Source organism: Balaenoptera borealis (assembly GCF_965194805.1).
Source record: "Balaenoptera borealis genome assembly, contig: HAP1_SCAFFOLD_947, whole genome shotgun sequence".
Taxonomy (NCBI): Eukaryota; Metazoa; Chordata; class Mammalia; order Artiodactyla; family Balaenopteridae; genus Balaenoptera; species Balaenoptera borealis.
Genome location: NW_028123259.1, coordinates 171,935 through 198,328, shown reverse-complemented (window position 1 = coordinate 198,328; position 26,394 = coordinate 171,935). Strand labels below are relative to the sequence as shown.

Genomic DNA, 26,394 nt, shown 5'->3' with positions numbered 1-26,394 from the left:
AAGTAGGATCTTGAATGGATATTTGTACACTCATGTTCATAGCAGCATTATTCACAATGGTCTAAAGGTGGAAGCAACACAAGTATCTATTAACGGATGGATGAATGAATGAACAAACAAAATGTGGTATATACATACAACGCAGTATCATTCAGTCTTAAAAAAAAGACAATCCTGTCAGATAGTACAACACTGATGATCCTTGAGGACATTATGCTAAGTGAAGTAAACTTGTTACTTAAGGACAAATACTGTATTCCAATTACGTGAGGTACCTAGAGTAGTCAAATTCTTAGAATGGTGGTTGCCAGGGGCTTGAGCATAAGGTGGAATGGGGAGTTGCTATTTGAGTCAATGTAGAAATTCAGTTTTGCAAGATGAAAAGAGTTCTAGAGATGGGTGACGGTGATGTCTGCACAACAATATGAATGTATTTAATACCATTAAACTACACCATGCACAAAAACAAATTCAAAATGGATTAAAGACTTAAATGTAAGAACTGAAACCACAACCAAAAAAAGAGACAAAACTTCTTGAAGAAAACACAGGCACTAAGCTCTTTGACACTGATCTTAATAATTTTTTTTTGCATATGTCTCCTCAGGCAAGGGAAACAAAACCAAAAATAAACAAATGGGACTACATCAAACTAAAGAGCTTTTCCACAGTGAAGGGAACTATCATCTACTGAATGGGAGAAGATATCTGCAAGCAATCTATCTGATAAGGGGTTAATACCCAGAATATACAAAGAACTCATACAACTCAACATCAAAAACCCAAACAACCTGATTTTTAAAAATGGGCAAAGGATCTGAATAGACATTTTTGCAAAGAAGACATACAGATGGCCAAGAGGCACATGAAAAGATGCTCAACATCATTAATCATCAGGGAAATGAAAATCAAAACCACAATGAAATATCACCTCCCACTTGTCAGAATGGCTATTAGCAAAATACAACAAGTACTGGCAAGGATGAAGAGAAAAGGGAACACTCGTGCACTGTTGGTGGGAATGTAAATTGGTGCAGCCACTATGGAAAACAGTTTGGAGGCTCCTCACAAAATTAAAAACAGAACTATCACATGATCCAACAATTAACATATGGGTATTTTTCTGAAGAAAACAAAAACACTCATTCGAAAAGGTATATACACCCCTATGGTCACTGCAGCATTATTTACAATAGCCAAGATATGGAAGCAACCTAAATGCCCATGGATAAAGAAAATGTGGTGTATATATTTATGAAATGGAATATTGCTCAGCCATAAAAAGAATGAAATCTTGCCATTTGCAACAACATGGATGGACCTAGAGGGTATTATGCTAAGTGAAATCTAAAAACCAAAACAAACAAACATAACAAAACAGAAACAGAGTTATAGATAGAAAACAAACAGGTGGTTGTCAGAGGGGAGGTGGTGAAGGGAGGAAAGAAATAAGTGAGGGAGATTAAGAAGTCCAAACTTCCATTTGTAAAACAAATGAGTCTCGGGTATTAAGTGTACAGTGTGGGGAATACAGTCAATAACTATGTAATATCTTTGCATAGTGGCATATCGTAACTAGACTTACCGTGGTGTTTGAAATGTATAGAAATATCAAATCACTATTTTGTGCACAGGAACTAACAGAATGTTGTAGATTAATTATACTTCAGAAACAAGATAACAAACTCATAGAAAGAGATCAGATTTGTGGTTAACAGAGGCAACGGGTGGGGGGAGGGAGTGGGAATTGGTTGAGGGCAGTCAAACTTCCAGTTATAAGGTAAACAACTCTTAAGGATGTAATGTACAACATGATAAATAAAACTAACACTGCTGTATATTATAGATGAAAGTGGTTAAGAGAGTAAATCCTAAGAGTTCTCATCACAAGGAAAATATTTTTTTCTATGTCTTTAATTTGGTATCTGTATGAGATGATAGATGTTCACTAAACTTACTGTGATAATCATTTCATGATGTATGTAAGTCAAATCATTATGCTGTACTCAAACAAACAGTGCTGTATGTCAATTAAATCGATAAAACTGGAAGAAAAATAAATAAACTAGAATTACAAAGAAAAAATGGTTAAGATGATAAATTTTGTTATGCATATATTACCACAATTAAAAATAATAAAGAAAAAGAAAGAAAACACGAGAATCAAATACTTAGGAATGAATTTAGACAAGAAGGTATAACACTTGTACATTGGCAACTACAAGACCTTACTGGAAGAAATTAAAGACCTAAATAAATTGAAAAACATCCTGTGTTCATCGGCTGGAAGACAATGTTGTTAAGATGGCAATAAACCCCAAAGCAAGCTACATATTAAATGCAATTAACATAAGATTCCCAACAACCTTTTCAGCAGAAATGAAAAAAAGCTGATCCTAAAATTCATATGGAGACACAAGGGCCCTGATTGGCCAAAACAGTCTTTAAAAAGAACAAAGTTGGAAGACTCATACTTCTCAATTTTAAAACTTACAACAAAGCTCCAGTAACCAGATCAGTGCAGTAATGGCATACAGATCGGCATATAGATCAATGGAACAGAACTGAGAGCCTAGAAATAAACCCTCACATCTATGGTCAACTGATTTTTGACAAGGGTGCCAAGACCATTCAATGGAGAAAGAACAGTCTCAACAGCTGATTTTGGGACAATTCCATGTGGAAAGAATGTTTGACCCCTACCTCATACCATATAAATAAATTAACTCAATATACATCCAAGATGCAAATGAAAGAACTAAAAGTATAAAATTCTTGAAAGAAAATATACGGACAAATCTTCATGACTTTGGATTTGGCAATGGTTTCTTAAATATGACACCAAAAGCACAGGCAACAAAAGAAAAAATAGGTACACTGGGGCTTCACTGAAAGTAAACTGCTGTGCTTCACAAAACAGTAGTAAGTGAGTGAAAACACAACCCAGAGAGTGGAAGCAAATATTTGCAAATTACACATCTGATAAGATTCCACAATCCAGAATATATGAAGAACTCTTACAACTCAAAAACAAAAAGGCCAAACAACTTAATTAAAAAGTGGGCAGGGACTTCCCTGGTGGCTCAGTGGTTAAGAATCCACCTGACAACGCAGGGTTCATGCCCTGGTCCAGGAAGATCCCACATGCCACGGAGCAACTAAGCCCAGGCGCCACACTACTGAGCCTGCACTCTAGAGCCCACGAGCCACAAGTACTGAGCCAGCAAGCCACAACTACTGAAGCCCACGCACCTAGGGCCCGTGCTTTGCAATGAGAGACGCCACCGCAATGAGAAGCCCACACGCCACAACGAAGAGTAGCCCCCGCTCGCCACAACTAGAGAAAGCCTATGCACAGCAACGAAGACCAAATGCAGCCAAAAATTAATTAATTAATTAATTAATTAAATTTTTAAAATGGCCAACAAGCACATAAAAAGATACTTAACATCATTAGTCATTATGCAAAGGGAAAGGCAAAACAAACCACAATCAAAATGACAATGAGTGTGAGATACCACTTTGTACCTACTGGGATGGCAAAAAAAAAAAAAAAAAAGTAAACAAAGAGTGTTGGTGAATGTGGAGAAATTGGAACCCTTAGAAATTGCTGCTGGGAATGTAAAATGGTGTGGCCACTGTGAAAAACAGTTTGATGGTTCCTAAATAAGCTTAAAATAAAACTACCAAATGACCCAGCATTTTCAACTCTTACATGTATACCCAAAAGAACTGTATGTAGCTGTTCAAATAAAAACTTGTACACAAATGTGCATATCAGGTCTATTCACAATAGCCAAAAGGTAGAAACAACCTAAATGTTCATGAATGGATGAACACATAGACAAAATGTGTCTAAACATATAATGAAATATTATTCAGCCATAAAAAGCAATGAAGTACTGACAGATGCTGGGACATGGATAAATCTCAGAAAGATTATTCTAGAGTCAAAGAAGACTGACACAAAGGCCACATATGATATGATTCCAATTAAATGAAATAACCAGAATAGGCAAGGTCACAGAGGCAAAAAGTAGATTAGTGATTGACAGGGGCTGGTAGGAAGGGGGAATAGAGAGTAACTGCTTAATGGGTATGAGGTTTCCACTAGGGTGATGAAAAAGCTCTGGAACTAGATAGTGGTGATAGTTGTAAGACACTGTGAATATACTCAGCGCCACTGAACTGCATACTTTAAAATGATAAAACTGTAAACTTTGTTACGTATATGTATTCTAGTACACACACCAAAAACCCCTCTATCTGCATCCTTTCCCCCTACCTCCTCTATGGAACAAAAAGCCTCAATCTGTGTCTGTCCCAATTTTTGGCTTACTTTAAAAAAGAGTCTGATTGTACTATTTATATGTGTAATTACTGTCATTTAATACCTACCAAAAACTCAATTGAGAAATAATATTTATGGTTAAATGTCTGAATGTTTTGTGCCTTCTTTCAGCTAAACTAGTGGTCTCCAAATTGTTTTGATCATGGGGTCCCACTGATAAAATATTTTTGAGTACAAACTACTAAAGTAGATACTTATTTATAAATTATATATTATTGCTGTACTCATGCCCTGTAAAACATATACAAAAATATAAATTTTAAAAGGTTCATACTCCAATGAACCATTTTGCAAGTATCCCTATTTGGAGAGCACCTCTCCAAATCAATTTTATCTTGGGTTAAAGTAATGGTCTGCATTTACTGACCCCTTGAAATCTGCCTTTATGGAATTCCCTAAACTAAGGCCCTATTAGCCTTACATGATTGTTGTTACTGAGAATGTACTGTAAGGACGCCGTTGAGGATTTTGTTACACCACAACGCCTTCTTTATGAGGACAGACGAGAGAAATTTAAGAAGTCTCAGTACCAGAAATATCTGTAATGCTTTTGAAAATTTCGCTTGCTTTTATATTCGAGTTATGTAAGTGATCACAAAATTCTAGCAACACTAATTGCTAGAAAACATAAAGCAAAATTTGTGGCTCATTTTTAGCAACCACATCCACAAGGTATCAACTTGCCTTCCCGTCACTCTTAATTCTTCATGTATTTATTTTTCAAATCATGTTGTAGCTCACCCCTCCCTGGCTTCAGTCTAATTTTCCATCATTCCAATTCTTCATTTACTTAAAAAACAATCATATCATATTACTTATATATGTATGTGTGTGTGTGTGTGTGTGTGCGCGCGCTTAAAAGCACCTCAAAATTTCTTAAAAGACAGGAAGGAATGAATAAACAAAAACCAACAGGCAAAAAAACCAGGCAATATTGTTCAGAATGGAGGTCATTCTAAACTTGAAGCTCCCCTGTACCAAAGGTATAGACTTTGCAGATTTTGAAGCATTTAGCAGCAAAGCCTTTCATCCAAAGGGTAATTCGTAAATGAGTGTTGATGAAAAGCATGACGACTCAAACAGCACTGTACTACACTTTCTCACTCTTTTCCAGCTGGTAAGAAATGTTATAGTGAGGAAAGGGCAATTGGCTATTTTTCACCTGTGTGCAAAGCTTAACTAAAAAGTCCATGAAAAATGCAGTCACATTGCCAGATGGAATTTGTAGCCATGTACCTGGATGTGTTTCCTTCTGGTGTGCTCTGAAGTAATTTGGGGGTAACCTGTATTCAATGGTTTCTTGTTTTTCTCGCTCCGCTTCTCAAGGTATCTCCTCTGATGGTCGGTGATGCTGCTGTCTAGTTTAATTCGCCTGGGTGACAAACAAACTCTTTCATGGCCAAAAGCATGGCTCAGTCAGTCGGGCAGTATCAATGGTGGAAATAGAGCTGCCCCTCTCATGCAGAGTCACTTCCTTATCTGTTTGGGTCAATATATCTGATTCCACAGAAGTGGTGGTGGAAAGGATGTTGGCGGCAGTATCTGTGAGCAGCTCACTCTCCTCTGAGTGTCTAGAATCTGAAGAAGTGTTATTTATATAATGAAAACCTGGCTGTTTTCTCAGAATATATTTATCAAATTTAATCTGTTCAATTGTAATCTGATTGGCCCTCCCAGCTTGATGAGTAGAAAGAACCTTGTTTTTTTTTTAAGATCGCCTGTGTTTTTACGGCATTTCTCCAGGCTTTTATACCGTTTGTTTTTCTGAAGCTTGTTGTTCTGCTGTTGCTGTCTACCACTCCATTCCTTAACATCTTGTTCCCCCTTGCTATCATCCTGTGTACTTTCTGAGGGCTGGAGAGAATGTGTGATGGGACGCTGAAGAAGTTTAGCCAAACGATCAAGTCGCTCCACCAAGGAAAGTTCCTTCTTGGCACTGAACTCAGGAGGTTTCTGTTGCCTCTGTCGCTCCTGATACCTGTTCCAGAGTTCATTTAAACTCACAGTGTGCTGAGTTGTTAACTCTGGGGTGGCCTTATGATCCCTTTTTAGGTCATTAACTTGTTTGTCATATTTTGGAAAATCTCTAGCCTGACTTTTAGTAGTATGCTGTACTTCTTTGTTTTCCAAGCTTACATTGATACTGAGGCTCTCTATTCTGGTATAATCTGACTTTGTCTTTGCCACATTTTGATAAGAGGAAGGAAGACAAGTGTGTTCTCTTTGTTTGTCTGGATGATGCTGAAAGGAATCTTTCCAAGAATGCCTCATGAAAACTCTTCTTCCTAAGGATTCATGGCAAAAATCTTGATCACTTGGTAGGTGCACTGGATGATGAAAGTAAAACTTAGCTGACCTGAAGACAGAATGGGTGGTATTTTCAAATTCTGAATGACATCTGGACTCTGAAAAGGTGAAAAAAAAAAAAAAAAAGATTTTGAAGGACTTTCAAAATATTTGCATTCCCTTTAGAAATAGTATTCACATTTAATTCTTTAGATACAAAACAAAGACTGAAGGAAAGAATGGTCTATATAAAGATTCAGAAAATTCACTGCCTGGACAAAGGATTCATGCCTTGTGCCTAGTGGCTAGATTGGCATGGTAATAGTTTAAGAGACTCAGGATCAAAAGACCCAGATTCTGGGCTGGATTCTGCCACAGACTGGCTGTATGACCTTGAGGAGGGCATTTAGGTTCTTGGGATTGTAACAGCAGCTGCTATGTATTACTGCTTGCTATGTGTGGGCTATTATGATATATGCTCTATATCTGTTTTTTCCCCTCTTATCAAACTGAGAGAGAGGTATTATTAATCTCATTTTCAGCTAAGAAACCTGAGACTTTATTTTTATCATCAGTAATTAAATGGATGGAATTTTTAAAACTCCAACTCTTTGTATGTTTTAGAGCCTTGAAAAATTCTTTTTTCTGAACCATCTTCACACCCCCTCCATTTTTTTTATTGTGGTAAAATACACCTACTATAATTTACCATCTTCCATCTTCACATTTTGACAGTCATTCTATATCAAAATAGGCATTTTAAGATGTAGAACATCTTAACAACTATAAACCATAATTGCAAACGTTAATTCAGTGTCCATACACATTTTTAGAGTTCTAAGTCATGGAAGAAACAGACATACATATGAAACACAGTATCACTTGTAACTATGGGATCCATTTTACCTTCTCTATAGATTATTGGTAATCAGAATTTTCACAAAATACTCTGGGAATCCCTAAGACAATTTCCCGAAAATATAGTGGGATACATGGAGTCTGCTTTTATATCTAAAGGATAAAAAGACTCTCAAACCTCCCAATGAACAAAAGTCCAGGACCAGGTGGCTTCACTGCTGAATTCTACCGAATACTTAAGGAAGGATTAATATGAAAGATTCTCAAACTCTTCCAATAAGCAGAACAGGAGAGAACACTTCCAAACTTATTTTATAAGGCCCACATTACCCTGTTATCCAGACGTTACCTAGATACCCAGTGTAGATACACTACAAAAAAATTACAAGCCAATATCCCTGATGAACATAGATGCAAAAAGAAACCAAACAAAACATTAGCACACCAAATTCAATAATATATTAAAAGGATTATACACTATGATCAAGTGGGATTTATTCCAGGAATGCAAGGATGATTCAACATCTTACAAATCAATCAATGTGGTACATGACACTAACCAAATAAAGGACAAAAATCATATAGTCAATAGATGTAGAAAAAGCATTTGAGAAAACTCAAAATCCATTCATGATAAAAACTCTCACCAAAGTAGGTATACAGGAAACATAGCTCACGACCATTTCTGACAAGACCATAGCTAACATACTCAATGTTGAAAAATGGAAAGCATTTCCTCTAAGATCAGGAACAAGACAAGGATATCCACCGGCATCACGTTTATTGAACACAGTATTGGAAGTTCTAGCCAGAGCAATTAGGCAAGAAAAAGAAACAAAAGGCACCCAAATCAGAAGAGAAGCAAAATTGTCACTATGTGAAAATGACATGGTTTTAGATATAGAAAACCCTAAAGACGCCACCAAAAAAACTGTTACAACTAAAACATTCAGTAAAGTTGCAGTATACAAAATTATTTAACAGACAAAGATCTGTTGCATTTCTATACATTAATAATAAACTGCCAGAAAAACAAATTAAAACAATCCTGTTCATAATTGCATCAAAAGAATAAAATACCTAGGAATAAATTTAACCAAGGAGGTGAAAGACCTGTATACTGAAAACATTGATGAAAAAAGCTGAAAAAGACATGAACAAATGGGAAAATATTCTGTGTTCACAGATTGGAAGAATTAATATTGTTAAAATGTCCATACTACTCAAAACAATCTACAGATTCAATGCAATCCCTATCAAAATTCCAATGGCATTTTTCACAAAAATTGAACAATCCTAAAATTTGTATGTAACCACAAAAGACTCCAAATAGCCAAAGCAATCTTTAAAAAGTAGAAGAAAACTGTAGGCATCACACTTCCTGATTTCAAACTATATTACAAAGCTACAGTAATCAAAATGGTATAGTACTGACATAAAAACAGACATGTAGATCAATGGAAAAGAATAGAGAGACCAGAAATAAACTCACACATATAAGGTCAATTACCTTATGACAAAGCAGCCAAGAATATACAATGGGGAAAGGATAGTCTCTTCAATAAATGGTACTGGGAAAACTCGATAGCCACATGCAAAAGAATGAAACTGAAGCGTTATCTTACACCATACACAAAAATCAATTCTAAATGGATTGAAGATTTAAATGTAAGGTCTGAAACCATAAAATTCCTAGAAGAAAACATAGGCAGTAAGAGCTTTGACACTGGTGTTAGCAATAATTTTTTGAATTTGACGCCCAAAGCAAAGACAACAAAAGCGAAAGTAAATAGTAGGAGTACATCCAACTGAAAGGCTTCTGCACAGCAAAAGAAACCATCAGACTACTGAATGGAAGAAGATATTTGCAAATGACATATCTGACAAGGGGTTAACATCCAAAATAGACAAAGAATTCAACTCAAATAAAAACAAACAAACAAACAACCCAATTAAAAAATGAGGGCACAGGATCTTAATAGACATTTTTGTGAAGAAGACATACGAATGGCTAACAAATACAGGAAAAGATGCTCAGCACCAATAATCATCAGGGAAATGTAAACCAAAACCACAATGAGATATCACCTCACACCTGTTAGAATGGCTATCATCAAAAAGACAAGAAATAACAAGCATTAGTGAGGTTATGGAGCTAAAGGTTCCTTTTTCTGTGCACTGTTAGTGAGAATGTAATTGGTGTTGCCACTATGGAAATCAGTATGGAGGTTACCCAAAGAGTTAAAATGCAACTACCATACGATCCAGCAATTCTGCTTCTGGGTCTACACACAAAACAATTGAAAGCTTGGTCTTGGAGAGATATTCGTAGATCTGTGCTCACTGCAGCATTATTTAAAATAGCCAAGACATGGAAACCACCTAAGTGTCCACTGATGGATGAATAGATAAGGAAAGTGTGGTATGGGGGGGGGTGGGAGGAATTGGGAGATTGGGACTGACATATATACACTATTGATACTATGTATAAAATAGATAACTGATGAGAACCTACTGTATATAGCACAGGGAATTCTACTCAATGCTCTGTGGTGACCTAAATGGGAAGGAAATCCAAAAAAGAGGGGATATATATATATATATATATATATATATATATATATATATATGTATAGCTGGTTCACTTTGCTGTACAGTAGAAACTAACACAACACTGTAAAGCAACTATACTCCAATAAAAATTAAAACAAAACAAAAAAAAAGAAAATGTGGTATAGAGGAAAGTGGGCAAGATGGCAGAGTAAAAAGACCTTGAGCTCACCTCCTCTCACAAGCACACCAAAATCACAACTATCCGCAGAGCAACCAATAAAAAAAAAACGCACACACACAAAACACTGGAACCCACCAGAAAAGATCTCCTACACCAAAAGACATAAAGAAGGAACGGCAACAAAACCGGTAATAGGGGGAGACTCACAATATAATCAAATTCCATAACCCCTATGTAGGCAACGAAAACTGGAGAGTAAATATATTCCAGAGGTTCTCCCAGGTTGGGGGTCTGGCATTGTTGAGATGAGCCCACAGAGCATTTGGCTTTGAAGGCCAGAAAGGCTTAATTGCAGGAGCCCCACAGGACTGGGGAAAATAGAGATATCACCCTTAAAGGGTGCACATGAAATCTCATATACCCTGGGACACAGGGCCAAAGAAGTAATTTGATAGGAGCCTGGGCCAGACCTACCTGCTCGTCTTGGAGAGTCTCCTGGAGCGGCAGGGGTTGGGGGAGGGTGGCTGCGGCTCACCCTGGGGACATAGACACTGGTGGCAGACATATTGGGGAATACTGTTGGTGGATGACATATTGGCTCATTAGCTCCAAAACCTGGCCCCACCCAACAGCCTGCAGGCAACAGTGCTGGGACGCCTCAGGCCAAAGAACTAACTGGGTCAGGACACAGCTCCACCCATTAGCAGACAGGCTGCCTAAAGACAAAAAAGCTCACAGCTGCCTTTGGACTAGCCCCTAGATATGGCCCAGCCCACCAGAGGGCCAAGACCCAGCACCACCCACCAGTAGACAGGCACAGGACTCTCCCACCAGGAAGCCAGGCCAAGCTTCTAGACCAGTCTCATTCACCAGGATGCAGGCACCAAAAGCAAGAAAACTATGATTCCTCAATGCAGGCCAGAGCCTACCCTGGGACCAGCTGGGCCTTGGACTGGCCCACTAGCAGGCCAAGGAAACCTTCAGGACACTCCAGACCCTGTACCCAACTGTGTCAGGAACCGACACCACCCCCTCAACAATCTGAAATGAGCTCTGGGATCCCAGGACCCTGCAGCTGGACTCCAGGGACCAGCTCTGCCTGCCAGTAGACCAGCACTAACCCCATGATCTGGCTTCAACTACCAGTGGGTAGGCAACAACCCTAGGGTCTTCAGGACCCTGACTCCACCCACCAGTGAGCCAGCATTAGCCCCGGGGCCCCTAGCATTCTGCAACCAGCCACGTTGTGACCAGGCCCTGCTAAACAGCAGCCAGCAGCATCCACACAAGGCAGGACCTGGCAACCAACCAGACTAGGGGCCTACCAGACTGCCCACATAGTTAGCCCACCACAACAGAAGGCCCAAGTAGCCCTCTTAGGGTGAACCCCTAGAGCACACAGCTTGGGTAACGAGAGGGGAGTGTGCTGCTGAAATGCACAGGACGCCTCCTACAGAGGGCCACTTCTCCAAGGTTGACAGATGTAACTTACCTACTACATACATAAAAATACAAATAGCAACTTATTGACAAAATGAGATGGCAGAGCAATATGTTTCAGATGAAGGAACAAGATAAAATCCCAGAAGAAGAACTAAGTGAAGTGGAAATAGGCAATCTACCCAAGAAATAGTTCAGAGCAATGATCATACAGATGATCAAAGAACTCAGGAGGAGAATGGATGCACAGAACGAGAAGTTATAAGTTTTAAGAAAAGAGTTAGAAAATGTAAAGAACAACCAGAGATGAAGAATACAATAACTGAAATGAAAAATACAGTGCAAGGAATCAAAGTAGACTAAAGGATTCAGAAGAATGGATCAGTGAGCTGGAAGACAGAGTAGTGGAAATCACTGCCACTGAACAGAAAAAAGATTTAAAAAAGAAAAGAAATGAGAACGGTTTAAAAGATCTCTGAGACAACATCAAGAGCACTAATATTCGCACTACAGGGGTCCCAGAAGAAGAGAGAAAGAGCCCGGGAACATATTTGAAAGAAAGAGCTCAGGAAAATATTTGAAGAGATAATAGCTGAAAACCTCCCTAACCTGGGAAAGGAAATAGTCATCCAAGTCCAAGAAGCGCAGAAAATCCCATACAGGATAACCCAAAGAGGAACACACCAAGACACGCTGTAATCAAAATGTCAAGAATTAAAGATACAGAGAATACTAAAAGCAGCAAGGGGAAAGCAGCAAATAACATACAAAGGAACTCCCATAAGACTATCAGTTGACTTTTCAGCAGGCACTCTGCAGGTCGGAAGGGACTGGCATGATATATTTAAAGTGATGAAAGGGAAGAACCTACATCCAAGAATACTCTACTCAGCAAGGCTCTTGTTCAGATTTGACAGAGAAATCAAAAGCTGTACAGACAAGCAAAGGCTAAAAGAATTCAGCACCACTAAACCAGCTTTACAACAAATGTTAAAGGAACTTCTCCAGGTGCAAAAGAAAAGGCCACAACTAGATATAAGAAAACTATGGAACAAAAAAGCTCACCAGTAAACATACAGTAAAGGTAGGAAATCATTCGCAAACAAAGCTAGCAGGAAGATTAAAAGACGAAAGTAGTAAAATCATCTGTATCCACGATAAGCAGTTAAGGGATACACAAAACAATTTGATGTAAAACATGACATAAAAAACAGTAATCATGAGGGGAGGAGAGTACACATGGAGGGTAATGGCAAATGCATTTGAAATTAAGACATCAGCAATTTAGAAGAATCACCATATGTATACAGAGACTGCTATACAATAACCTCAAGGTAACCACAAGCCAAAAATCTGTAACAGATACACACATACACAAAAAAGGAATCTAAACATAACACTGAAGATAGTCATCAAATCACAAGAGAAGAGAACAAAAGAAGGGGGAAAAAAAGACCTACAGAAACAAATCCAAAACAATTAACAAAATGACAGTACGAACATACATATCGATAATTACCTTAAACGTAAACAGACTGAATGCTCCAACCAAAAGACACAAACTGGCTGAATGGATACAAAAATAAGACCCGTGTATTTGCTGCCTACAAGAGACTCACTACAGATCTAGAGACACATACAGACTAAAAGTGAGGGGATGGAAAAGGTAGTCCACACAAATGAAAATCGAAAGAAAGCCAGAGTACCAATATTTATATTAGATGAAATCAACTTTAAAATAAAAACTGTCACAGGAGACAAAGAAGGACACTACAGAATGATCAAGGGATCAATCCAAGAAGAAGATATAACAACTGTAAATATATATGCACCCAACATAGGAGCACCTGAATACAGAAGGCAAAATATTAATAGACATAAAAGGAGAAATCAACAGCAGCACAATAATAGTAAGGACTTTAACACCTGACTTACATCAATGGACAGATCATCCAGAGAGAAAATCAACAGGGAAACACAGGCCTTAAATAACACATTAGACCAAAGGGACTTAACTGATATTTATAGAGCATTCCACCCAAAAGCAGCAGAATGCACATTCTTTTCAAGTGCACATGTAACATTCTCCAGGACAGATCACATGTTAGGCCACAAAACAAGCCTTGGTAAATTTAAGAAAACTGAAATCATATCAAGCTTCTTTTCCAACCACAACTCTATGGAACTAGAAATCACCTACAAGAAAAAAAACCTGCAAAAACCACAAACACGTGGAGGCTAAACAATATGCTACTAAACAACTGATGGATCACTGAAGAAATCAAAGAGGAAATCAAAAACTACCTAGAGACAAATGAAAACGAAAGCACGATGATCCAAGACTTATGGGACGCAGACAAAGCAGTTCTAAGAGGGAAGTTTATAGTAATACAGGCTTACCTCAGGAAACAAGAAAAATCTCAAATTAACAACCTAAACTTACATCTAAAGCAAGTAGAGAAAGAAGAATAAATAAAAACCAAAGTTAGTAGAAGGAAAGAAATCATAAATATCAGAGCAGAAATAAATGAAATAGAGACTAAAAAAAACAATAGGAAAGATCAATGAAACTAAAAGCTGGCTCTTTGAAAATATAAACAAAATTGATAAACCTTTAGGAAGACTCATCAAGAAAAAAAGGGAGAGGGCCCCAATCAATAAAATCAGAAATGAAAAAGGAGAAGTTACAACCGACACCACAGAAATACAAAGGATCATAAGAGACTACTATGAGCAACTACATGCCAATAAAACGGACAACCTAGAAGGAACTGATGAATTCTTAGAAAGGTACAACCTCCCAAGACTGAATCAGGAAGACACAGAAAATATGAACAGACCAATTACCAGAACTGAAATTGAATCAGCAATTTAAAAATTCCCAACAAAGAAAAGTCCAGGACCAAATGGCTTCACAGGTGAATTCTACCAAACATTGAGAAGAGTTAACACCCATCCTTCTGAAACCCTTCCAAAAGTTTGCAGAGGAAAGAAAACTTCTGAACTCATTCTAGGAGGCCACCATCACCCTGATACCAAAACCAGATAAAGATATTACACAAAAGAAAACTACAGACCAATACCACTGATGAACATAGATGCAAAAATCCTCTACAAAATACTAGCAAACCGAATCCACTAATAAATTAAAAGGCTCATACACCATGATCACGTGGGATTCATCCCAGGGATGCAAGGATTTTTCAATATCTGCAAATCAATCAGTGTGATACACCGCATTAACAAACTGAAGAATAAAAACCATATGATCGGGCTTCCCTGGTGGCACCGTGGTTAAGAATCCACCTGCCACTGCAGGGGACACGGATTCGAGCCCTGGTCCCGGAAGATCCCACATGCCGTGAAGCAACTAAGCCCGTGTGCCACAACTGCTGAGCCTGTGCTCTAGAGCCTGTGAGCCACAACTACTGAGCCCGCGTGCTACAACTACTGAAGCCTGTGCGCCTAGAGCCTGTGCTCCGCAACAAAGAGAAGCCACCGCAATGAGAAGCCCGCACACCGCAACAAAGAGTAGCCCCCGCTCGTTGCAACTAGAGAAAGCCCGCACACAGTAATGAAGACCCAACACAGCCAAAAATAAATAAATAAAATAAATTTATTAAAAAAAAAACATATGATCATCTCAATAGATGCAGAAAAAGCTTTTGACAAATTTCAACACACATTTATGATAAAAACTCTCTAGAAAGTGGGCACAGAGAGAACATACCTCAACACAATAAAGGCCATATATGACAAACCCACAGCTAACATTATACTCAATGGTGAAAAGCTGAAAGCATTTCCCCTAAGATCAGGAACAAGACAAGGATGTCCACTCTCGCCACTTTTTTTCAACATAGTTTTGAAGGTCCTAGTCACGGCAAGCAGAGAAGAAAAAGAAATAAAACGAATCCAAATTGGAAAAGAAGAAGTAAAACTGTCAGTTTTTACAGATGACATGATACTATAAAATCCTAAAGCTGCTACCAGAAAACTACTAGAGCTCATCAGTGAATTCGCTAAAGTTTCAGGATATGAAATTAATACACAGAAATCTGCTGCATTTCTACATACTAACAACGAAAGCTAAGAAAGACCAATTAAGCAAACAATCCCATTCACCATTTAGAACTAATAAACGAGTCAGCATCGTTGCAGGATAAAAGTTAAATATTAAAAAAATCAATTGTATTATGATATACTTGCAATTAACAAACTGAAAATGAAATTAAGAAAACCATTCTGGGGGAATTCTCTGGCAGTCCAGTGGTTAGGACTCTGCAATTCCACTGCAAGAGGGCATAAGTTAGATCCCTGGTTGGGGAACTAAGATCCCTCAAGTCAAGCAGCACAGCCAAAAACAAAAAGAAAAGCAAAAGGAAACCATTCTGTTCACAACAGCCTCAAAAAAATTAAAATATTAATGTAAATTTAACATAAGAAGAGAAAAACTTCTACTCTGAAAGCTACAAAAAATGACTGCAAGAAATTAAAGAATATCTAAATAAATATCTAAATCAATAAATATCTATCTAAATCAAACATCCCAAGTCCACGGACTTACTGTTAAGAAAGCAATTCTCACCAAAGTGATCACAGATTCAACACAATCCCTATCAGAATCCTAGCTGATTTCTTAGTAGAAATTTTGCAAGCATATGGAATTGTCAAGGACCCAGAAGAGCCAAGACAATCATGAAAAATAAGGTCATGTTGGAGGACTCATACTTCCCAATTTTAACTCACAGAATGGGAGAATATATCAAAATCAAAATTTTGATAAGAATGTGTATCTAGAATACATAGAACTCTTAAAACTCAATAAAAAAGAGAAATAGCCCAAATAAAAACCAGGCCAGGATCTGAATACACATTTCTCCAAGGATAACACACAACTGGCCAATAAGCACACAGAAAGATGTTCAACATCATAATCAGGAGGCAAATGCAAATCAAAAGCAAAATGAGATACAACTTCACATCCACTAGAATAGATCCAATGAAAAAGTCAGATAATAAGTGTTGGTGAGTTAGTAGAGAAATTGAAATCCTCATACATTGCTACTGGGAATGTAAAATGGTGCAGCCACTTTGGCAAACAGTCTGACAACTCCTCAGATGATGAAATATAAAGTTATCACATGATCTAGGAATTCCATTCCTGGGTACGTACCCAAGACAAATGAAAACATATTGTCCATATAAAAACCTGTACATGAATAGAAAAGCATTTATATTTTATAAATATAAAATCATTATTTTATAAAAGCATTATTCATAGTAGCCAAAAGGTGGAAACAACCAAATGTCCATCAACAAACAGATAAACAAACTGTGATACATACATACGATGAAATATTATTGAGCCATTAGAAGGAATAAAATAATGATACAAGCCCTAACTTGGATGAACCCAAAAACATCATGCTGAGTTACAAGAAGCCAGTCACAAAAGTCCACACATTAAATGATTCCATTTGTATTAAGGTCTAGAATAGGAAAATTTATAATAGAGACAAAGTAGATCAGTGGTTGACTTAGGGCTTGGGGGGAGGTGGGTGATGAGGAAATAGAGGGGTGATAGCTAAGGGGTATAGAGTTTCTTTCTGAGGTGATAAAAATGTTCTAAAGTCAACTGTGTTGATGGTTGCACATATCTGTGAATAGGGTAAAAATCATTAAATGGTACACTTTAAGTGGGAGAATTATATATGTGCATTACATATTAAAAAAGCTGTTTGAAAAAAAAATGTTCTATGAGCATTTGAAAGGTTGTGTTTTAAAAGCATACAAACATTTATACACATCAACCTCAATATTTCCAGATGTTTCTCTAACTCTGCTTTTTTTTTTTTTAATTTCATTTCTATGGTCTGTCATGGGCTAAGTATGTGTGTTCAAGCTCTCTAGTGTTCTGTATTATCCATTTCTCCTTGAGGGTCCTCTAGGGCAGCGGTCCCCAACCTTTTTGCCACCAGGGACCGGTGTCATGGAAGACAATTTTTCCACAGACGGGGTTGGGGGGTGGGGGGATGGTTCAGGCGGTAACGTGAGGAATGGGGAGCGATAGGGAGCTGCAGATGAAGTTTCTCTCGCTCGCCCGCCCGCCGCTCACCTCCTCTGTGCGGCCTGGGCTAGAGTATGCTTCTGCAGGTTATATTTCCATCTTTCTTTTCCAAGCTATGTCTCCTAGACTACCCACTGCAGAATTGCAATGTTGTTTTTTCATCTTACACATTCTTTTTTGTGTGTGATAAACACAGAAGATTAAATTTACCATCTTAACCAATTTTTAAGCATACAGTTCAGCAGTGTTAAGTATGTTCACACTGTTGCACAACAGATCTCTAGAACATCTTCATCTTGCAACACTGAAACTCTATACCCAATAAACATGAACTCCCCCTCCTTTCTCTCCCCAGCCGTTGGCAGCCACTTTTCTACTTTGTTTCTATGATTTTCACTATTTCAGATACTTCACGTAGGCGGAATATACAGTGTTTATCTTTTTGTGACTGGCTTATTTCACTCAGCACAAGGTCCTTGAGATTCACCTATGTTATAGCATGTGACAGGATTTTCTTCTTTTAAGGCTGCATAACATTCTATTGTATAGATATCACATTATATTTATCCATTCATCTGCTGATGGACGTATCTTGATTATCGTGAGTAATGCTGCAATGAACATGGGTGTGCAGATATCTGTGAGATCCTGCTTTGAATTCCTTTGGATATACACCCAGAAGTGGGATTGCTGTATCATATCGTCATTCTATTTTTAATTTTTTAGGAACCTCCACACTGTTTTCCATAATGGCTGTGCCGTTTTATATTTCCACCAGCAGTGCACAAGGGATCCAATTTCTCTGCATCCTTGACAACGATTGTTATTTTCTGTTCTTTTGATACTACCCATCCTAATAGGTGTGCAGTAGTATCTCATTGTGGTTTTGATTTGCATTTCTTTGATGATTAGTGATATTAAGCATCTTTTCATATACTTGTTGGCCATTCATATATACTCCCTGGAGAAGTGTCTATTCGAGTCCTTTACCCATTTTTAAATTGGGTTTCTTTGTTGTTGACTTTTAGAAGTTCCATATATAATCTGGATATTGGTCACTTATCATGATTTGCAAATATTTTCTCCTATTCCACAGGTTGTCTTTTAACTCTGTTGATTGTGTCCTTTGAAGCAGAGTTTTAAATTCTGATATAGTATAATTTATTTATTTTTGCTTTTGTTGCCTATACTGTTGGTGTCATAGCCACGAAATCATTGCCAAATCCAATGTCATGAAGCTTTCCCCCCATGTTTTCTTCTAAGAGTTTTATAATTTTAGCTCTTCTGTTTGGATCTTTGATCCATTTTGGGTTAATTTTGTATATGGTAAAAGGTAATGGTCCAAATTAATTCTTCTGCATGTGGATATCCAGTTTTCCTTTGACAGCTAGGTAGTAATGGCTTGTGTCCTATACACTTTTCTTTTATGTTATTAGAAAAAGGGGGCCATGGGTGAACATAAATAGATTTGATCTTGGGTCTTTTTTATTGTAATTTTTTAAAAGTTTGTATTGAGATTCTTTCTGTCTTTGTCACAGTCATCTGGAATGCCTTAAGCTTTCCCTCCCCTGTTTCAGTGTTGAGACATGATACTTCACTTCTAATACTATCAGCCTTGGGTATTTAATTGTAATTTTGTTTCTAAATTGCCAGTGTCTTTTCCCAGAAGTAACAATTATCTTACAAATAAATACATACATCCACACAGACAAAGAAGCACTGAAGTGATATGCATAAGAAAGCAAAAAATAAAAAGATGGAACTCTGTTTAAATTGTGAGACTATAGTCTCATCAGAATTAAGTGGAAACACGTAGACACAGGCGTTTGCGTGTGCATGCTCTCTCTCTCTCACACCCCCTACCCCACTCCCCATTACCTGCAATATCTATTTGCAAGGATTTCTTCTCTTCGGGCCAGGCTTCCTTAGGAACGGTCCTCTTACTGTGGATCTCCCCTTTCTGTTTAATGGCTTTAGTGTCTGCTAGATTATCAATCTTCGTGTCTTGTAGTTGAGCTGACTGCTCTGAAGCAGCAGCAGCCCTGGAACCTAAGAGAGGGAAATCACGATTCAGACAGGAAGCTGACAAAAATTATTTTAAAATACCTCTCAAGCATCTACTAGTGTGAGAAGAGAGTTACACTGGATAAACAGTGAGATGGATGCAGGACAGGAATAAAGACGCAGACGTAGAGAACAGACGTGAGGACACGGGGAGGGGGAAGGGGAAGCTGGGACGAAGTGAGAGAGTGGCACGGACTCATATACTACCAAATGTAAAATAGATAGTTAGTGGGAAGCAGCCGCATAGCACAGGGAGATCAGCTCAGTGTGGTGTGACCAGCTAGAGGGGTGGGATCGGGAGGGTGGGAGGGAGATGCAAGAGGGAGGAGATATGGGGATATATGTATATGTATAGCTGATTCACTTTGTTATAAAGCAGAAACTAACACACCATTGTCAAGCAATTATACTCCAATAAAGATGTTTAAAACAAAACCAAAAAAACTGAGATGGAAAGAGAAAAGCATTTTGGGCAAAGGTGAATACATATGAAAAAAAATGGAATCAGGAAAGCAATTGAACATCTAAGAAACAGTGCAAGTATATAATTTATTAGATTATAGAATTTGTAAGGAAAAGAGAAAAATTAGCATTTGAAAGGTTCTTTGGGAGCCCATTCTACTGTTCTGAAAGACTAGGCTTAAAAAGTTTAGTTTTCATTCTTTTTCTTTAATAAATGTATTTATTTGTTTATTTATTTGGTTGCATTGGGTGCTCATTGCTGCGCGCGGGCTTTCTGTAGTTGCGGCGAGCGGGGCTACTCTTCGTTGTGGTGCGCGGGCTTCTCATTGCGGTGGCTTCTCTTGTTGCGGAGCATGGGCTCTAGGCTCGCGGGCTTCAGTAGTCGTGGCATGCGGGCTCAGTAGTTGTGGTGCATGGACTTAGCTGCTCCACGGCATGTGGGGTCTTCCTGGACCAGGGCTTGAACCCGTGTCCCCTGCGACGGCAGGCAGATTCTTAACCACTGCGCCACCACGGAAGCCCCTCTTGTTTCCTGTTCTTGTTCTATGTTATTTTGCTTATTTTATATACTCAACAATAATTTGGAAGACAGATATCTAGTTTTAAAATTCTTTTCGAGTTTCATTTTTTGGTAGCTTTTTTCCATTGTGGTAAAATATACATAAAATTTACCATTTCAAACATTTTTAAGTATACAAGTTAAGGCATTAAGTATATTCACATTGTTGGGCAACCATCACACCATCCATCTCCAGAATTAACTCATTTTCCCAAATGGAAACTCTGTACCTATTAAACAATAACTCCCTTTTCCTCCTCCTCCAACCCTTTTGTGACTGGCTTGTATTACTTAGCACAATGCCTTCAAAGTCCATCCACAGTGTAGCATGTGTCAGAAATTCACTCCTTTTTAAGGCTGAATAATATTCTATTGTATGTATGTATCACATTGTATTGATCCATTCATCAGGTGGTAGACATCTGGATTGTTCTCACCCTTTGGCTATTGTTAATAATGCTGCTATGAACCTGGGTGTTCAAAATCTGTTCAAATCCCTGCTTTCGATTCTTTTGGGTATATACTTAGAAGAAGAATTGCTAGATCATATAGTAATTCTATGTTTCATTTTTTGAGGAACCACTACACTGTTTTCCACGGTGGCTATACCATTTTACATTCCCATCAGCAATACACAAGAGTTCCAATTTCACCATATCCCTGCCAACCCTTGCTCTTTTTTATTTCATAAAAGCCATCCTAATGGGTATGAAGTGGTATCTCTTTGTAGTTTTTATTTACATTTCCTTCATGACTAATGAAGTAAAACATCTTTTCACGTTCTTTTTGGCCATCTGTATCTTTCCTGGAGAAATGTCTCTTCAGATTCTGTACTCATTTAAAAATTAGATTGCTTTTTGCTGTTGTTGAACTGTAAGAGTTCTTCATATATTATGGATAGTCATCTCTCATCAGATATATGAATTGCAAATGTTTTTCCCAATTCTGTGTGCAACCTTTTTACTATGTTGATGGTGTTTTTTTTTTTTTTTTTTTTTTTTGGTGCACACAAGTTTTAAATTTTAATCAAGTCAAATTTATTTTTTATGAAAACTTCTTTAACCTATCTGATCACCAAGTCATGAATAAAATGACAGCTCTTTAGTCAAAAAGACAAAAAAATACAATTGTTTTTTCTTTTCATGCCTTTCATTCCAAAATTAACTTTTGGCATTTTTTTTTCCACCTTGTAACTAAATTTGCTATTTAGATGAGTGTTGTGTCAAACTGACTTCAAAGTTCACCACTGATCACTTTCAGCATTGCTTCATTTCTCTGTAATGAATTCTTCATTTTGATTCATCTCTTCAGCTGGGTGAGTCTTCAAGTGAATTTTTCAAGAAGGTACAGAGGTTGAATATACTTTCTAGCTGCTGTGTACTTGTGAAAATGTCTTTTCATTGTCATAGTGCTTAATGAAAATGCACTGGGTCCATAAATCCTTGAATTATATAATTTCCCCAATAAATACAGATTTGGTTCCATTATTTTTACATTTAGTATTTTAAATAAGCCTGATATCAGACTAAATTTTCTTCTCTTAACTTTTTTTTTTAAATTGTATATTTATGGGATTTTCTTCTATTTATTTTGACTCAAAAATCTTTTTCTGATATGTGTCTCAGTCTCTGATTTTTCCCTGGATTTTTATGGCAACTTTCAATCTGCATACAGTGTTCCCCTTTTCAGGAGGAGGATGTTTTATTCAATTAAGTGTTTGAATATTACTTTCTTCTTCAGCTGCAGATATAATTCTTGGTTTGGTTTACTTAGCTATGTTTCTTATGTCTCTCATCATCTTTCACAGCATTTTCATTTTCTTCTCCTTTTTCCTCTGTAATTTTGCAGACTCTCAGATTTGTCCTCATCACTAATTTAACTTCCTTCATGTTAATTCCACCCTTTCTTGCCTGCAAAATGTATTTTAAATCTGTTACCAAATCTTTACAGTTTTAGGCAGTCTTTTCCTTCATATGTTCATTCCTGCCCACCCCCTCCCCCACACACACACACTTTTTTTCTAAATTGAGACAAAACATGAAATTCACCATTTAAGGGTTCTGCCGCGGAGACACGTGAAGGTCGGTGACTTGGTGCGGAGTTTGTCTCGGCACGCGTGGCCGCGCTGGGATGGCGTCCTCCTCGTCTTCCTCCGCAGCGGGTTTGGGCTCGGTCGACCCGCAGCTGCAGCATTGCACGGAGGTAGAGACTCAGAAGCAGCGCTTCCAGCAGCTGGTGCACCAGATGACGGAACTTTGTTGGGAAATGTGCATGGACAAGCCTGGGCCAAAGTTGGACAGTCGGGCTGAGGCTTGTTTTGTGAACTGCGTTGAGCGCTTCATTGATACAAGCCAATTCATCTAGAATCGACTGGAACAGACCCAGAAATCCAAGCCAGTCTTCTCAGAAAGCCTTTCTGACTGACCTGAGTATTACCTCTCTGGAAAAGGAAGGTAGTTCAAGAAATGAAGAGCAGTTGATGGGATGGTTGAAGAAAAGGCTGTGGGGGGATCGGCTCCCACCTTTGTCACTCTTGGGACATCCTGTCATCTGAGAATGAATAAAGACCGATTTTTGTGTGTGGGGGTGGTTTGAGGGTCAAATGTGTTTGGGGTTGTGTTTTTTAATGCTAATCTTGGGAAAACAATTGACAGATGAATGGAAAACTCTACTAGGTGTATGTTACTGTATGTGGGACGATGCTTTCCTCATAGTCCCATTAACTGCTTCCTATAATTTTAATAGTGGAACTGCTCTATAATTTGATATGTGGGACCACATAGGTAATAATCTGTTATTTGTGTGGATTCCTTTCAGATTTCTGGAGAGATCGATATACATCTTTGTGTCTCTCAGAAAGGGCAGCAGTGGGGGAAAGAGTAATTTGGTACTTGACTGTAGGCCTCCTTATCTAGTGTTTGATTATCAGTGCTGGAAAAAAAATGTATGGAGTATTCATACAGTACATTTCACTTTTCTAGATTATCTCCCTCCCTTATACTGTGATTCACTTAAATTTCTATATATAAAGTACAGTCTTGAGCTAGTACAGGTAGCCTGAGAGTCTAGAGGACTTTAGTTAAAGGAATCTAGCCAGCGAACATAATTCTCATACTAAACTGCCACAAGGAAGACGTTAACTTACCCTGTATGTCAGGGTCCAAAAAAATTTAAAGATGTGCCTAAATGAAAAAATAAGTTATAAAGATTTAGGCCAGTCAAAAACTAACAGCAGTTTCAGGTAGAGGTGCATGCCTAACGTAAACCAGCATAGTTTCCATTTACTGCGTTCTTTTCATCACTGAAATAAAAACTTCTACAAGATTCAAAAAAAAAAATTCACCGATTAAAGTAAGTGTACAATTCACTAGTTCTTAGTATTTTCACAACCAATATTGCTATCTAATTCCAGAACATTTTTGTCACGCCCCCACAAAGAAATCTTGTATATGTTAGCTGTTACTCCCTATTTTCCCCTCCCCAACATCCCCTGGCATCCACTAATCTACTTTCTGTCTATATGGATTTGCTCATTCTGGACATTTCATATACATGGAATTATACAATATATGACCGTTTGCTATTGGCTTGAAATATTTCTCCGTTTAATAGTGTCAGTTTTTCGGACTTCCCTGGTGGTACAGTGGTTAAGAATCCGCCTGCCAATGCAGGGGACACGGGCTCGAGCCCTGGTCTGGGAAGATCTCACATGCCGCGGAGCAACTAAGCCTGCGCGCCAAAACTACTGAGCCTGCGCTCTAGAGCCCAAGAGCCACAACTACTGAAGCCCATGCACTTAGAGCCCGTGCTCCTCAACAAGAGAAGCCAGCACAATGAGAAGCCCGCGCACCACAACAAAGAGTAGCCCCTGCTCGCCACAGCTAGAGAAAACTCGCGCGCGGCAACGAAGACCCAGCGCAGCCAAAAATAAAAATACAAATAAATAAATAAATAAATTTATTTATTTATTTAAAAAAATAGTGTCAGGTTTTTTCATTTTAATTCTGTTAGTTTTTCTTTATGTATTTGGGACTTGCTTATACTGCATTTGTCTTTTAAGTCATATAGGAGAAAAACTGACTTACAAACAAAAATACATTTATACTGTCTTTTGTATTTACTTATGTAGTTACCTTTAGTACTTTTTTCATGTGGATTTAAGTTACTGTCTGGTGTTCACCATTCCATCTTGAAAAAAATCTCTTTAGTATTTTCTGTGGGTCAGTTTGCTAGCAGTGGAGTCTTTCAACTGTTGTTTATCTGAGAATGTCTTCATCTCTCCTTCATTTCTGAAGGGTAGTTTTGCTAGGTACAGAATACTTGGTAGGCAGGTTCTTTTCCTCAGCTCTTTGCATATGTCATTGCAATGCCTTCTGGCCTCTATGGTTTCTGATGAAAAATCAGCAATTAGTTTTATTGAAGATTCTTTGTACATGATAACTCCGCTCTTGCTGCTTTAACACTGTCTTTGTCATTTGATGGTTTATGATGTATGTAGATGTGGCTCTCTTTGACTGTATCATGCTTGGACTTCCTTGAGCTTTTGGGATGTGCAGATTAACAGCAGTCATCAAATTTGTGAAATTTTAGGCCATTATTTCTCCAAATACTCCTTCAGTCTCTTTTTCTGTCTCTTCATCTGGAACTCCCATTATGTGTATAATAGGATGCTTGAAGGTGTCCCATAGGACTCTGAGATTCTGTTAATTTCTCTTCATTCTTTTTTCTTTCTGTTTCTCACACTGGATAATCTCAATTGGCCTATCTTCAAGTTCACTGACTCATACTTCTGCCTGTTCAAATCTGATACTGAGCTTTCTCCAGTCAATTTTTTATTTTAGTTATTGTACTTTTCAACTACAGATCTTCTATTTGGTTCTTTTTTGTAATTTCTCTTTATTGATATTCTCTATTTGGTAAGACACTGTTCTTATACTTCTTTTTTTTTTTTTTAAACATCTTTATTGAAGTATAATTGCTTCACAATTGTGTGTTAGTTTCTGCTTTATAACAAAGTGAATCAGCTACAGATATACACACGTTTCCATATCTCCTCCCTTCTGCATCTCCCTCCCTCCCACCCTCCCCATCCCACCCCCCCCCAAGGTGGTCACAAAGCACCGTGCTGATCTCCCTGTGCTATGCGGCTGCTTCCCACTAGCTATCTATTTTACATTTGGTAGTGTATATATGTCCATGACACTCTCTCATCCTGTCGCATCTCACCCCTCCCCCTCCCCATATCCTCAAGTCCATTCTTTAGTAGGTCTGTGTCTTTATTCCCATCTTGCCACTAGGTTCTTCATGGCCCTTTTTTTTTCCCTTAGATTCCATATATATGTGTTAGCATACTGTATTTTTTTTTCTCTTTCTGACTTACTTCACTCTGTATGACAGACTCTAACTCCATCCACCTCATTACAAATACCTCCATTTCATTTCTTTTTATGGCTGAGTAATATTCCACTGTATATATGTGCCACATCTTCTTTATCCATTCATCCGATGATGGACACTTAGGTTGCTTCCATGTCCTGGCTATTGTAAATAGAGCTGCAATGAACATTTTG

At 38.0% G+C, this 26,394-nt stretch overlaps 1 pseudogene across 1 annotated transcript; it reads left to right on the top strand.

The window, feature by feature from the left end:
* The first annotated feature begins 13,259 nt into the window (after window positions 1–13,259).
* Window positions 13,260–24,792, top strand: LOC309621750 (mitochondrial import inner membrane translocase subunit Tim8 A pseudogene; annotated as a pseudogene). Its single transcript has one exon. The product of its transcript is annotated as a mitochondrial import inner membrane translocase subunit Tim8 A pseudogene (transcript).
* The last annotated feature ends 1,602 nt before the right edge of the window (window positions 24,793–26,394 follow it).